We start from the raw sequence: 14,921 nt of genomic DNA on the forward strand, positions 1-14,921 counted from the left end.
CACCTAATCCCATAGAAGTGGGGGTGTTTACATGTTCGTTTAATTTCGAAAGTAACTTGCGAGTGTGTCCACACAAGACGTTGGCCTACTTGTAAGTTCACTCCCGGGAGAGGAGAGAGTGGAGGTGAGAGGGAATGAGAGAGACGGGGTGGGTGGGTTGGGGCCACGTGTGGGAGAGAGAAGAAAGGAGAGAGAGCAGATAAGGAAAGGGGATGGACTGGGAGAGGAGGAAGAGTTAATGTTACGGGAGGGAAGGGACTCTAGCATTGTACTTGGTATAACTTCAATCAAATGCGATCACTTTCACACACACACACACACACACACACCTAGAGGGAAAGGGTGTGTGGGTGTGTGTGTGTGTGTGTGTGTGAGTGGGGGTGAGAGGGAGGAGAGAGAGACAGGGTGGGTGGGTTGGGGCCATATGTGGGAGAGAGAGAAGAAAGGGAGAGAGAGAGATCATTATGATGAGAGAGATAGAGGGCGCCTGACCACTCCAAAGGCCAGTATAATCAGCCCTATATCATCCCTTCGGTTTTTATTTAGTACAATAGAAATTGAGATAAAAAATACCTAATTTAAACAAATACATATAGGCGGGCGCCGCGGGGGGCATGGGAGAAAATTAGTTGATTTAGCCCCCTCCCTATGCCCCGAAAAAAATCCTGGCCCGCCATTGTTTATGACATAGTACACAAAAAATTATGCAAATGTAAACTGGTGGCGCCAATTTTGAGCAAACGTTGTCTACCCCACCCCAGACATTCACTTTGCCCCTATCCCCGAAAGAGAAATTCATGCCGCCCCACTACCCCCCCCCCCCTCTTCTTGAGAGGAGCCTGAGAGAGGGTGAGATATTAGACCTACTATTATATATGTATCGATGCACAAACCACAAACCCTCTCATTGTTATGTGTATATACTTTGGATTCGATTTCAAGTGGGATTTATTGATTGATATCAGCACGCTCTTCGTGGTGTGTCACGCATATTGAGTACTTCAAATCATACAGCTGATTGACTTTTAACCGTAAGTCTATTCATCAAAATCTACGGTGCATATGCATACGGGAGCCGCAACAACGCTAATAGATGATTGAGTCGACCGTACTGCAACTGACTCCGTGGCGCAATGGTAGCGCGTCTGACTCCAGATCAGAAGGTTGCGTGTTCGAATCACGTCGGGGTCAATGTTTCATTTTTTCCGCACTTATATAAACAACTTGATGTTAAATTTTGCAGAAGTTACTTTTTATAATTTGTTTTTTGCTATGGCTTTTTATTTCGTTATTTTTTATAACGTATAATGTAGTATAATATCTACCAAAAAAACGTTGACAACGTAAAGAAAGCAGCAAGTTTAAAAAGCCCGACCTCGGCTCACTTTTTGAAACTTGGTCCCATTTGTAAAACGTACTGATTTCCTGGGACTGATTTAAACTTTATCATAATATTATCAACTTCAAACATTTCCAGATGTGTTATGTATCTTTAAATGTGCCGATACGATATTAATTTGTAAGACCAGAAAGGTATCTTGCTCTTGCATGGTAAGCCAACATCCTATATATGTTTTGTTTTATAAAATGATATTAATTTCATGATTAATGATTGAATTAAATGAATAACAAGTAGGCATATAATGCCAGTCATGCTATTATTAAAACGTCATAACTTGTTGGAAACGCTGTATTCTGTTTAAAAAGTAATAAAATAAAAACGCCGATTTTGCTGTTGATGTTCAAAATGGGACCAAGTTTCAAAAAGTGAGCCGAGGTGGGGCTTTTTAAACTTGCTGCTTTCTTTACGTTGTCAACGTTTTTTTGGTAGATTTCCTTTCTTTTTATGAATGAAGCCGAGGAGCTCCAAGCTTGAAAAGTCATCCAGTTACGAAGTTTGAATAATATTATTCTTGATTTATGACAATAAAAATACGAGTATATGTAGCTAGACCTATAACTAAAATGTACGTGATTCTATAATGTAGCCCTGGGACAATCTAGTTGGTATCCAAATTTCGCCGTTTGTGGTTCTTTTTAGCCCTGCAGGTAATCTAGTTGGATATCTCTATTTAGCGGCGGTTGTTGGCGGTCTTTCGCGGTTCGTGGTATTCCTTTATTCTTCAAGCCCTGTCCTATATCGGGGTTAATTTATTGTTTAAGCTTGTTGGATATCCATATTTCGCGGTGTGTGGTTCTTTGTAGCCCTGCGGGGCAATCTAGTTGGATATCCAAATTTCGCCGTTTGTGGTTCTTTGTAGCCCTGCAGGATAGTTGGATATCTCTATTGAGCGGCGGTTGATGGAGGTCTTTCGCGGTTCGTTGTTATAATTTTCCTTATCCTTCAAGCATTGCCCTCTATCGAGGGCTAATTTATAGTCAAAACTTGTTGGACATCCATATTTCGCGGTGTGTGGTTCTTTATAGCCCTGCGGGGCAATCTAGTTGGATATCCAAATTTCGCGGTTTGTGGTTCTTTGTAGCCCTGCTAGTTGGATATTTCTATTGAGCGGCAGTTGTTCGCGGTTTTTCGCGGTTTGTGGTTTTAATTTGTAGGATATCCTTTGTAGTTCCTGAGTCCTGCGGGGCGGTTTGTGGTTCTTTGTAGCCCTAATTGGATACCCCTATTGAGCGGCGGTTGTCGGCGGTCTTTTGAGATTTGTGGTTTTAATTTTCCCTTTAATTTCGGGCCGCCCCCTCCTCTACATCCCGAGGATGCTTTTCAATAATTTAAATTATACGGTGTAAAAAATTACTATTACTTGGTATGATAATTTATCTTACCATGTTGACTTATATTGTTTGTTTTAGGCAACTTTCGCGGTTGGTGGTTATAATTTCCCTTATCCTTCAAGCCTTGCCCTCTATCGAGGACTAATTTATAGTTATAACTTGTTGGACATCCATATTTCGCGGTGTGTGGTTTTTCATGGTTTGTGGTTTTAATTTGTAGGATATCCCTATTTCAAGATCTGTGGTTCCTGAGTCCTGCGGGGCAATCTAGCTGGATATCCAAATTTCGCGGTTTGTGGTTCTTTGTAGCCCTGCGGGGCAATCTAGTTGGATATCCCTATTGAGCGGCGGTTGTCGGCGGTCTTTTGAGATTTAATTTTCCCTTTAATTTCGGGTCTCCCCCTCCTCTACATCCTGAGGATGCTTTTCAATAATTTAAATTATACTATTCCTTGGTATGATAATTTATCTTACCATGTTGACTTATATTGTTTGTCAACTTGACGTGACAAAATACCCTGCTATGTAGACATTAATTTGTTGCTAAATTCACTTGGCATAATAATTTATTTCGCGAAGACGACATTCATTTTTGGTATGTCGACTTAGCATGATAATTTATCTTGCCATGTTGACCTGTTTGTTCAGTTGTCTTGGCGAGATATTTTATATCGTCATCGACATGGCAAGATAATTATCTTGACAAGTTGTGTCACATAGACGCTTCCGTACTATATTATAGGCCTATGCTTGATAATATGTTATTTGGAAATTTTTTTCCTGCTGGCCTTCCATACTAGCGGAACAATTTTCCACACCTACAGAGTGTTTGTAATCAACCTACCGGGACGGTATGACAATTGTCATGTTCTACGATAGCTGAAGATGACAGAGAGTCAGGTCTCTAAATCGATTCAACAAACATTCATACATATCACAATCATGTTTTATTGTCCTATTATCATGCGAATTTGCCCGTTGTAGGACAAAATATATTTAAATGAGAATACTACAATGAGTAACGTCGTATTGCATACCCAATAATACCTGATCTAGTTTCTTGTGTTATTCAGATTTCCTTTGATCCTTGGTGGTGTTGTATCACACTATGCTGTGTTTTTAAATAGACCCTTAATACAATAAACAATTTCCCTGAGAATGAAACAACTTGCTTTAATAAAATAATATCACAATAGTACTGGATGTTTAAAATTATGTTATCCTTGATTAATGACAATAGATTGTTTAATAAAACATTGAAAAAATAAATCAGTTGGTTACCGGGGTTCGAACCCGGGATAGCGTATCTGGAGTCAAGCGCTCTAACCATTAGACCACGGGCCTCTGCTGTAAATTACTGTGTCGAAATACAGCATTTATTATATAAATGGATGCGTCGTCCAATAAGAACAAAAGAATTTTGGAAAACTTGATTTTTTTGGCGAATGGGGCTCAAAATTTGTATGTAGGGTATCTCAGAAACTGCTAGGGTATATTTGGAAGTGTATCTGAAAAAGTAGTGTGAAGGTGATAACCAGATAGACCTGTAGCAGTGTCTAAAAATTATGGATCAGTATGATTTGCCACTAATTTTCGCTATGAAATACCGCGTGAAATGGAAGCAAAAATATTTGTTTATTACGAACAATGATTGACTGTAGGATTGGTGGCCCTTTTTGAATTAATGAGTTGTCAAGATATTACACCTGGGACTGTAAATAACATTTAGCATGGTTTTAGATACATTTGGTACCCAGCGAAAAATGACATCGAACAATAGAAGTCAAGTGTTATAATGTTAGGTGTAAATATAGTCTCGCGGGAGCATCTGTTATTAGTCTTCTTTATCAGTCTTTTTTTAAAAACTTGCTGGTCACGGCTACCGCGTGACTCTAATTTGAAAATACACTGTTAGATCTAATACAATAAAATCAGCAAAATGAGAGCAGCATAACGGCATGAAGGCATATTGAGATCATGGTGATAATTGTTCTGGTTTATTACCATGTTGGTAAAAATAATAATGAAGATTTGTGGTTTCCAATTTGTTTCAATAAGGTGCGAAGTCAGTCTCATGTTAAACCCGGTGCATAATGAAACTTTCGTCTGTTCAGCTTCAAATATCGTCAAAAACAATAAGCATAGGCTTAGGAACCTGGGGCTTGAGGGGCTCAGCCCCTCAATAATTTTGGTGCGGGGCTGGAATACCTCTCAACCCCCCCCAATAATCCTAGGTGAACGTAAAAAATTGTGGTAAAATAGAGGGAAAAGGGGTCTTTGTGACCTATATTTTGCACAATTTTCTGACTGCGCACCCCCAGTCTGGCCCCACAAATTTTTTTTCAAGTTTCAGCCCCCCAAATGTTGAAAATCTTCCTAAGCCTATGATAAGAGAACTTTAAGATCTAACTCAATGCAAATTAAAGTACATATCATATTACATTTAATGGAATAAGCTACCCTTAACGTTAATTTACACATTACCTTACCTTTAAATATTATAGTACAACGTTACGCTAAACCATTTACATCAGCTTTTTTTTTCAGACTATGCTGTCACAGTATACAAAGTACGTGGATGTTGGAGAATAGTTTGTACACATTTTCTAGTAAATGGTTATACTATACTGGACCAACAAAGCAACAACAAAACCGCCAAAGAAAACCAGGTCGCTTCAAACTGTGAGCATTTAACAGTTCCGATCCTTACATTACTTACATTTGCTCTTTACCTTAATCGGTAAATCATCAATTATTTTCAAATCAATATGTCAAACAAAATAATTCTTACAATAGCTTATATGAGATAAAGCTTTACCCATTAAGAATATGAATAGCAAACATGTCCCAGTAGCTCCCAGTGTCGAGATCTTATATTGGGAAAAAGCAACCTTAGAGCGTTTCGGACAACACACTATGGACCACAATGGCCTCACGCCAATGACATAGTTCAGTAACCTCATTTAAACATTCATAGTGCCAAATTTGACCTCACGTTGTAGAGTATGAGTTTTTGTACCCATATTGTCAAAGGTCATTGAATAAATGTACAAATGTATTTGGTGTTAAAAAACTGTGCCTTGATAGATGAGTATGGTGTGGATCCTAGTGAATGACTTGTTGAAGCCTTTAGTCAAAAAACGTAGAATGATTAATTTGTATTTCAGTCCACGTGAATTTGCCTAGGGTTATTCTTGAAATGTCGGTCAAACTGTCCCAGTATGTCGAGTCAAGTATTTCGGTGGTGGTACGTGCATATTTCAAAGAGGACTTCTGTTTATTTGTTACACTAATTTCCGCCTGTCACAAGTAAACACCTTACACTTGTTTTCCATAGAATTGTATAAAAGTATTACACAAAGCGTGCAAGGTTGTATATGTATCAGAATAGTCGACTGCAGATCCGTCGGATAACTCTTTTTCAATGGGAAATGAACTTTGCTGCTTGGATGATTTCACGATGAGGTTATTATTTATTCCGTATTGAAAAGCGTGGTCCGACGGATCTGCACTCGACCGGCCTCGTATCACACGTTGTAAAAGCTTCAAATACTTGAAAAACAAATTGTCAAAAACAATCAGGGAGGTATCCGAAAAAGACATTGTTTTATATTTAATATTACATGCTATTGCAAAATCAGCGACATGAGCACAGTATAAATGCGTGAACGAGTATCTATTTTCTAGTATGTGGTTATACTGGACCGACAAAGCCAAAAAACGCCAAAGAAAACCAGGTCGCTTCAAACTGCGAGCATTTAACAGTTACGATCCTTACATTACTTACATTTGCTCTTTATCTTAATCGGTAAATCATCAATTATTTTCAAATTAATTTGTCAAACAAAATAAGTCTTACAATAGCTTACATGAGATAAAAGCTTTACCCATTTAGAATATGAATAGCAATAAATTGTTTAACCTAAAAGCTTATTCGATTCACTATCTTCACAAAATTGATGGTTACCTTGTTAATGCAAAATTGGTCAACGCAATTGAGTTGTTTCAATGTTTAATCGGATTGGCTCTTGTATAATGAAGTGGCTAGGAATACACAATGATTATTGCCTTTAGCTGCGTTAGCTGCGTCCTTTACCTTCCGATTAATGAATGGAATCTTACACCAACAAAATCTGACAAATTATTGTAATCCTATTCAAAGTGCTCAACTCATGAAGTTTGTCTCATGCATGGGCTCAATGAAAGTACAAGTTTGGACTTATCATAAGAAAATCACATTACTTCATCATTTTTTTACGTGGAGGAACAACAATTATTGCCTTTCCTGGGGTTTAGCTAAAAAGAAGATGGAAAAGTTACATATTTTTATTCAAGCGACTTTGACAATTTTGAAAGCAAACAATATTGTAGACCTTCTTTTTATTTAAACAAAATGTTTTATGGATGACTTGTAACAGGGACCGTGCTTATAACTAGCCAATAGTATAAACAAAATTATTGACAATCCGTCGTTTGGAAGAACATCGTACGCGCATCTGAGTCAGTTTTGTACGAGAAGCATTTTGTGTGCGTGGTTTTATTTTTTCACAGGAGTGGACGTTACTTCAACCGGGAACCATCCCCTATTAGGTAAGATGTGCAATTGAGCACAAACAGGCTAAAATGCATTTGAGAGAGCGTCCCCTATTGTTTATATATTGGTTATATCAGTCCCCGGTTGATAGGTTAAAATCCTTTTTAAAAAAACGCGAACCCGTTTGCCGGTCCTGTACAGAGTCCCCGTTTGCCGACAAACACAATAGGGCGTGGTGTGTTGTGTGTGTGATTTTCCATAAAATCCATGAAAGAAATCATATTTTAATCCGATGGTATTTTATTACAAATCTCTTCTGCATGCTCTTCTGGATACATGTTTTGACACCTATTTAGTCCATGCGCAGTACGCGCAACTGTTTCCACTTCGTGTATCTTTGGCAGAAGAAGGTAATGTATACTGTAATAACAGATTAATGTGTGTTTTGCCCTAACAATATTGCTATAAATCCTTATAACATTAATTAAAATGCGACGAACACCTTAGCGCCCCACAACACAAATATTCTGGTGTTAAATGAGTCTATACACATTAACAGAGATTTATGTGTTTGTCATTAAAGCATTGAGACAATCCAGTTGCCTGGGAATTTCATGTTCACTAAAGTAGGCAATGGATTAGCCAGGAGTGGCACTTCATCATAACCACAATATCTATTACCGGAATTTATTATCAGTTGAATATTAATTTTAATTCGCGATCAATGAACCACAATAAAAGAGTGCACCTAATACCAATGTTTTGATAACAAACACTTGATCTAAATACCATGTAACATCATAGTACATACGCATTTATATTCCTACTGACACATCATCATAACATCAGATAGTTTGTAATGTCTCAAAATGAGCCACTTATCTCAAGGCCTTACTTACTATCAAGAGATTTCTTAGAGATGACATAATATCAATACTTGACCATTCCCATCTTGGCAATTGCCTTCATCGTGTTACGCTACTTTGGATTCGAGTGGAAGTCGTGAAGGAGTTCCGACAGTAATTTCCCTCTATGCATCCCAATAGATGTACTATGTATGTTTACGCATGTGACTTATTATACATAAAAGGTGAAGATACTGAGAAACCTGGTGAGCGTATTCAGTTTCAAAACTCCTAAGGAGAATGTTGTGATTATTTTCCTAAGGGCGTTAACTTTTAAGTTAAACGGACGAAGGAAATGTGTAATACGTTATGAGAAGAACAAGTTTCGTTGACTTGACACACATTTTGTTAGTGTTTGACGTTAAAGGAATCATATCTTATCGTATCTTATATCTTATATCTTATCTCATCTCATCTCATCTCATCTCACCTCACCTCATCTCATCTTATCTTATCTTATCTTATCTTATCTTATCTTATCTTATCTTATCTTATCTTATCTTATCTCATCTTATCTTATCTTATCTTATCTTATCTCATCTTATCTCATCTCATCTTATCTTATCTTATCTTATCATATCATATCATATCTTATCTTATCTTATCTCATCTCATCTCATCTCATCTCATCTCATCTCATCTCATCTCATCTTATCTTATCTTATCTCATCTTATCTCATCTCATCTTATCTTATCTCATCTTATCTTATCTTATCTTATCTTATCTTATCTCATCTCATCTCATCTCATCTCATCTCATCTTATCTCATCTTATCTTATCTCATCTTATCTTATCTTATCTTATCTTATCATTGTCTTTCCTTTTTCTTTTTTTTTCTCTTTTGTTTTTCATGTATCTAATAGTCCTGATTAACTCGTAAAGTTTTTCAAAAAAAGTAAATGCAATAGTTTTTGCTCTCACCGGTAAAAATAGAAAATGTACAAGAAGATATGTACAATATCAAGTGAGTCGTGCATATTTAAAAATGTCGAATTATTCAATACACCTTTAGATTGCTTTAAATATTTTCAACCATTCTTTGGTGAAGTAGCCTGCGCAAACTTAACACAGTTTAGATCGTCTGTCCAATATAATGTACTCCTCCTGTCAACGCAGGTGTATTGTAAGACATGGGAAGATAAATTGTTTAATCTAAGATTACTAAATAGCTTATTCGATTTCACGGTCTTTATAAAATAGTACAAGACGAATTGCCCAATTATTGAACTTTATTTTTAGATTATTAAAACAGAAGACCTGCTAATGCCAGCTATAGAAGGTTACAACCTTATTAATGCAATATTAGCGGAAGCAATTCAATCTTCAGCAGCAGGTGCATTTTATTATAGAAATACCATGCAAAAGTGGTGAATTTAAAACAACTTGTAAAAAAATAATAAAGTGCAATTAGAAACAATAAGCATACGCACTATGTTTCTTCGCAATAACAAGCTTTAAAAAAATTATGTTAAAAAGTATAAAGCTATAATGTCACATACATCACACATATCACGTGGCAAATCATGAAGAACCAAAGATGTTTTACTTTAGTAAAACCTAGATACGCTGATGCCTATACTGATGCACGGCAGTGAACGTAACCGTTCCGGCTGAAATCCAGAAATGACGTCATTTGGTCTGGTGCTGCCACTTCCGGGTAACGCGGGAGAAGAACATGCCTTTTGCAAACAAAATGGCCGACTCGTCCCGGCCCCTTTCCAGCGAAAATACAGCTTATTTAGCCAATGTGAACATGGGGTCATCGGTTATAATATTTTCCTATCATATTGGACTAACACGTCAGCTACATGGTATTTCACGATATAATGTTAATAAAAAGAAAACTGCAAACGTTCGTTCGTCGGATGTTTGACGAAGTGACCAGCTCTAATGACGTCATGATGTAAACAACGTCCGGGTCGTTAATAATTAATTAGGTAAACCCAAATATGGAAACCTCCAAACCTATGCAAATTAGGTGTTCGACGAATCAAAATACGATCAGCCCACCTCCAAACTTATGCAAATGAGTTCAGGCGGTTACGTGAACATGTAAACTAATGCAAAATAAACTAATGTAAAATGTGTATACCGACCTCTGTGTGAAGAACCCTTCTTTAGGATGTGTACCCAGCCGCTAAAACGGCTTATTAGATATATACCAAGATTGTATCTGGACAGCATTCCTTCCACAGCAAATCACATCCAGTTGAAGCGGGTGAAGATGTTGAGATTTGATGCCAAGATGATATTAGCCCTATAGAGTCCAAATCTTATTGACTTTAATTCTAATGTTGTAAACGTTAAGGGGTACTAAATTTGTGACTATTTTTGCATTTTTCTCAAAAAATGTGCAGAATCGTAAATGGAGAAATAGCCAAAAATCTGCCCGCGGGTGATGTTTTGACAATTTGGGTTTGTTGCAAATTTGTGATGTTATTAATGTTAAAAATATTGTCTGATAGTTTCAGACCAGAATATAACTGGCATCTTGTATTTTTTGAGACATTTTTCAAGGTAATTCCTTCTCTCAACATTGTCAATAATATATTTAAAGGCTGATATCTCAATTTCGAATTTTATAATACCATAACTTACAATAACTCAATATCTTCGCTTAGGAATGTCCGATTTCGTTGGGGGAAAACAGCGTTGTGGAGCAAAATATCTCTATATTTAAGATATGGTCGCATGTCACAAATAGGTCACCCAAAAATGGAGGATCCGTAACATGAAAACGCTTTCTTCACACTTCAAGTTTGGTTTATTCCAAAAGTATAATACCTATTGTAGAAGGTTTGGTGTCATTTTGTAGATAATTATGTTCTTTGTCAAATACAAAAACCCCAAGTCAATTGGACATATACTTTGAGATTTATACTTCAATATGTAAGATGTGTCAATGGAGGATCCGGGCGGGAGAGCCCCATAGGATTGTACACAAAATTGTGAAAATATGGCCAACTTTAAACCTTTGTATCTTAAAAAGTACAAGTAGCATGGACCACAAATTGCACATATGTGACCGTCCACGGCGAATGAGCCGTAAATTCCTCCCCCGGTCAATTTTGATTTATTTCGTGTTTAAAAAGTAAACATCATAAACTTAAAATGGTATATCATTTGACTTCAAACGATATCCAGAAGCGGGGTTATGGTTTGTTAAACTTTGCTCCTTCAACAAAATTATAGCTTTTTACGTTTTTACATGTGTCTCTTTTTCCACATTGTTGGCAATAAATATCAAACAGTCATAATTGGCGGTCATTTCAAATCATCCCCAAGTCAACGAGGTTTAAGAAAGTTCTCTCATTGTTAATTGTTGGTTATGCATACCTGTACAAAATACAATGTCTGGTAACCCACCACTTGAACAGGATTTAGCAATATAAGCTATCAAAGACCAGAGCTATTAAAAGTTCTATAGCCATCTAAGGTAGAAGCTTATTATCCACTTCAACAATAGGATTATTGATTAGATTTTGACTATCGAAATGAGACGGATGTCGGGCCAGCCTAAGTTACCGATGAATATGACCTTCGTACACATTTTACACCGTAACTCAGAATACAATTTAGGGAATTTACGGCTCATTTGTGCTGCCGGGTCACATATATCATCCTGGATTGTAGATCTACCTCATAGTAGATCAAATATAACAAAAGATATAACCAATAAATTGCCTAATTAAATGCTAATTAAGAAAGTTTTCCCGATATATGTTACTGTACAAAGTGTGCACGTAACGCTCCGACATTTCTAAGTGGCTTATTTCTTGCCAGAGTCACCCTGCTTATTCAAAAGTACACATATTTTTAAGGAAATTTGATATTAGTTTTAGTGCCAGAAATGGAGGAAAAAAGTTTTGATTGATAATTTCATTAAAATTACAAATTTTTGACCACCCTGTATGTTTAACACAAGGGATAGCAAACTCTTTCTTCCTAATTTGCTTGAAGGGCCCATGCAATGTCTTTCTGAATCTATTTTTATTTTGAGCTACATAGCTTTCAGAAAAGAAAAATATGGGGTTCATCATGACAAGAAAGATGCTAATTTTGTTGTTATTTCACCCTGTATATTTCTTACCCACCCTGTATTATGATGTTATACTTTATTGATTCGGCATCCTTGTGATATAAGCTTTCCAGAAATATATACTTTTAATGGTCTAAAATGTTTTCATTAAAAGTTGTGTTTAAGTGAAAATTGGTGATTTTTTTTCTCATTTTACATTATGTTACACAAAAGATGACCAGTTCATGACATGCAACCATATGTAAAAACCTCAAAATTGATAACCTGCCCAAAAGTGTCTGCTTTTGACATGACACGTCACAAATGATAACACACTGGTAACAAATGTTATGTGTATTATTGGGGCAAGTAATCCAATTACTATACTGAAATTTCAGTGACTCAAGACAAGCGGTTCAGTATATATGATAGGAAATAAGGTACATCCTAGCGGTACCTTATTTCTTATCATAAATAACGAACCGATTGTCTTGGGTCACTGAAATTCCAGAGAAGTAATTGGATTCCTTGCCCCAATGAATATTGATTGGCAACATTTTCCAATATTTTAGCACTCAAATCGGTAATAATAGATGAATAGATGCAGCACCGTTAAGTTACGTAATGTACATGTAATTGAATATTAATAGATGATTGAGTCGACCGTACTGCAACTAACTCCGTGGCGCAATGGTAGCGCGTCTGACTCCAGATCAGAAGGTTGCGTGTTCGAATCACGTCGGGGTCAATGTGTCATTTTTTCCGCACTTATATAAACAACTTGATGTTAAATTTTGCAGAAGTTACTTTTTATAATTTGTTTTTTGTTATGGCTTTTTATTTCGTTATTTTTTATAATGTATAATGTAGTATAATATTTGAAAATACACTGTTAGATCTAATACAATAAAATCAGCAAAATGAGAGCAGCATAACGGCATGAAGGCATATTGAGATCATGGTGATAATTGTTCTGGTTTACTACCATATTGGTAAAAATAATAATGAAGATTTGTGGTTTCCAATTTGTTTCAATAAGGTGCGAAGTCAGTCTCATGTTAAACCCGGTGCATAATGAAACTTTCGTCTGTTCAGCTTCAAATATCGTCAAAAACAATAAGCATAGGCTTAGGCAATAATTTTGGTGCGGGGGCTGGAATACCTCTCAACCCCCCCAATAATCCAGGTGAACTTAAAAATTGTGGTAAAATAGAGGAAAAGGGGTCTTTGTGACCTATATTTTGCACAATTTTCTGACTGCGCACCCCCAGTCTGGCCCCACAATTTTTTTTTTTTCAAGTTTCACCCCCCCAAATGTTGAAAATCTTCCTAAGCCTATGATAAGAGAACTTTAAGATCTAACTCAATGCAAATTAATACATATCATATTACATTTAATGGAATAAGCTACCCTTAACGTTAATTTACACATTACCTTTCCTTTAAAGATTATAGTACAACGTTACGCTAAACCATTTACATCAGCTTTTTTTCAGACTATGCTGTCACAGTATACAAAGTACGTGGATGTTGGAGAATAGTTTGTACACATTTTCTAGTAAATGGTTATACTATACTGGACCAACAAAGCAACAAAAAAACCGCCAAAGAAAACCAGGTCGCTTCAAACTGTGAGCATTTAACAGTTCCGATCCTTACATTACTTACATTTGCTCTTTACCTTAATCGGTAAATCATCAATTATTTTCAAATCAATTTGTCAAACAAAATAATTCTTACAATAGCTTATATGAGATAAAGCTTTACCCATTAAGAATATGAATAGCAAACATGTCCCAGTAGCTCCCAGTGTCGAGATCTTATATTGGGAAAAAGCAACCTTAGAGCGTTTCGGACAACACACTATGGACCACAATGGCCTCACGCCAATGACATAGTTCAGTAACCTCATTTAAACATTCATAGTGCCAAATTTGACCTCACGTTGTAGAGTATGAGTTTTTGTACCCATATTGTCAAAGGTCATTGAATAAATGTACAAATGTATTGGTGTTAAAAAACTGTGCCTTGATAGATGAGCATGGTGTGGATCCTAGTGAATGACTTGTTGAAGCCTTTTGTCAAAAAACGTAGAATGATTAATTTGTATTTCAGTCCACGTGAATTTGCCTAGGGTTATTCTTGAAATGTCGGTCAAACTGTCCCAGTATGTCGAGTCAAGTATTTCGGTGGTGGTACGTACATACTTCAAAGAGGACTTCTGTTTATTTGTTACACTAATTTCCGCCTGTCACAAGTAAACACCTTACACTTGTTTTCCATAGAATTGTATACAAGTATTACACAAAGCGTGCAAGGTTGTATATGTATCAGAATGGTCGACTGCAGATCCGTCGGATAACTCTTTTTCAATGGGAAATGAACTTTGCTGCTTGGATGATTTCACGATGAGGTTATTATTTATTTCGTATTGAAAAGCGTGGTCCGACGGATCTGCACTCGACCGGCCTCGTATCACACGTTGTAAAAGCTTCAAATACTTGAAAAACAAATTGTCAAAAACAATCAGGGAGGTATCAGAAAAAGACATTGTTTTATATTTAATATTACATGCTATTGCAAAATCAGCGACATGAGCACAGTATAAATGCGTGAACGAGTATCTATTTTCTAGTATGTGGTTATACTGGACCAACAAAGCCAAAAAACGCCAAAGAAAACCAGGTCGCTTCAAACTGCGAGCATTTAACAGTTACGATCCTTACATTA

At 36.5% G+C, this 14,921-nt stretch overlaps 2 non-coding genes across 2 annotated transcripts; both read left to right on the plus strand.

Annotated features, from left to right (window-relative positions):
* The first annotated feature begins 1,119 nt into the window (after positions 1–1,119).
* Positions 1,120–1,191, plus strand: Trnaw-cca (transfer RNA tryptophan (anticodon CCA)). The gene has a single exon. It is a non-coding gene; the product is annotated as a tRNA-Trp (tRNA).
* An 11,676-nt stretch (positions 1,192–12,867) lies between these two features.
* On the plus strand, positions 12,868–12,939 carry Trnaw-cca (transfer RNA tryptophan (anticodon CCA)). Its single transcript has one exon. It is a non-coding gene; the product is annotated as a tRNA-Trp (tRNA).
* Positions 12,940–14,921: the final 1,982 nt, after the last annotated feature.

The sequence above is a fragment of the Amphiura filiformis genome, chromosome 8, assembly GCF_039555335.1.
Source record: "Amphiura filiformis chromosome 8, Afil_fr2py, whole genome shotgun sequence".
Taxonomy (NCBI): domain Eukaryota; kingdom Metazoa; phylum Echinodermata; class Ophiuroidea; order Amphilepidida; family Amphiuridae; genus Amphiura; species Amphiura filiformis.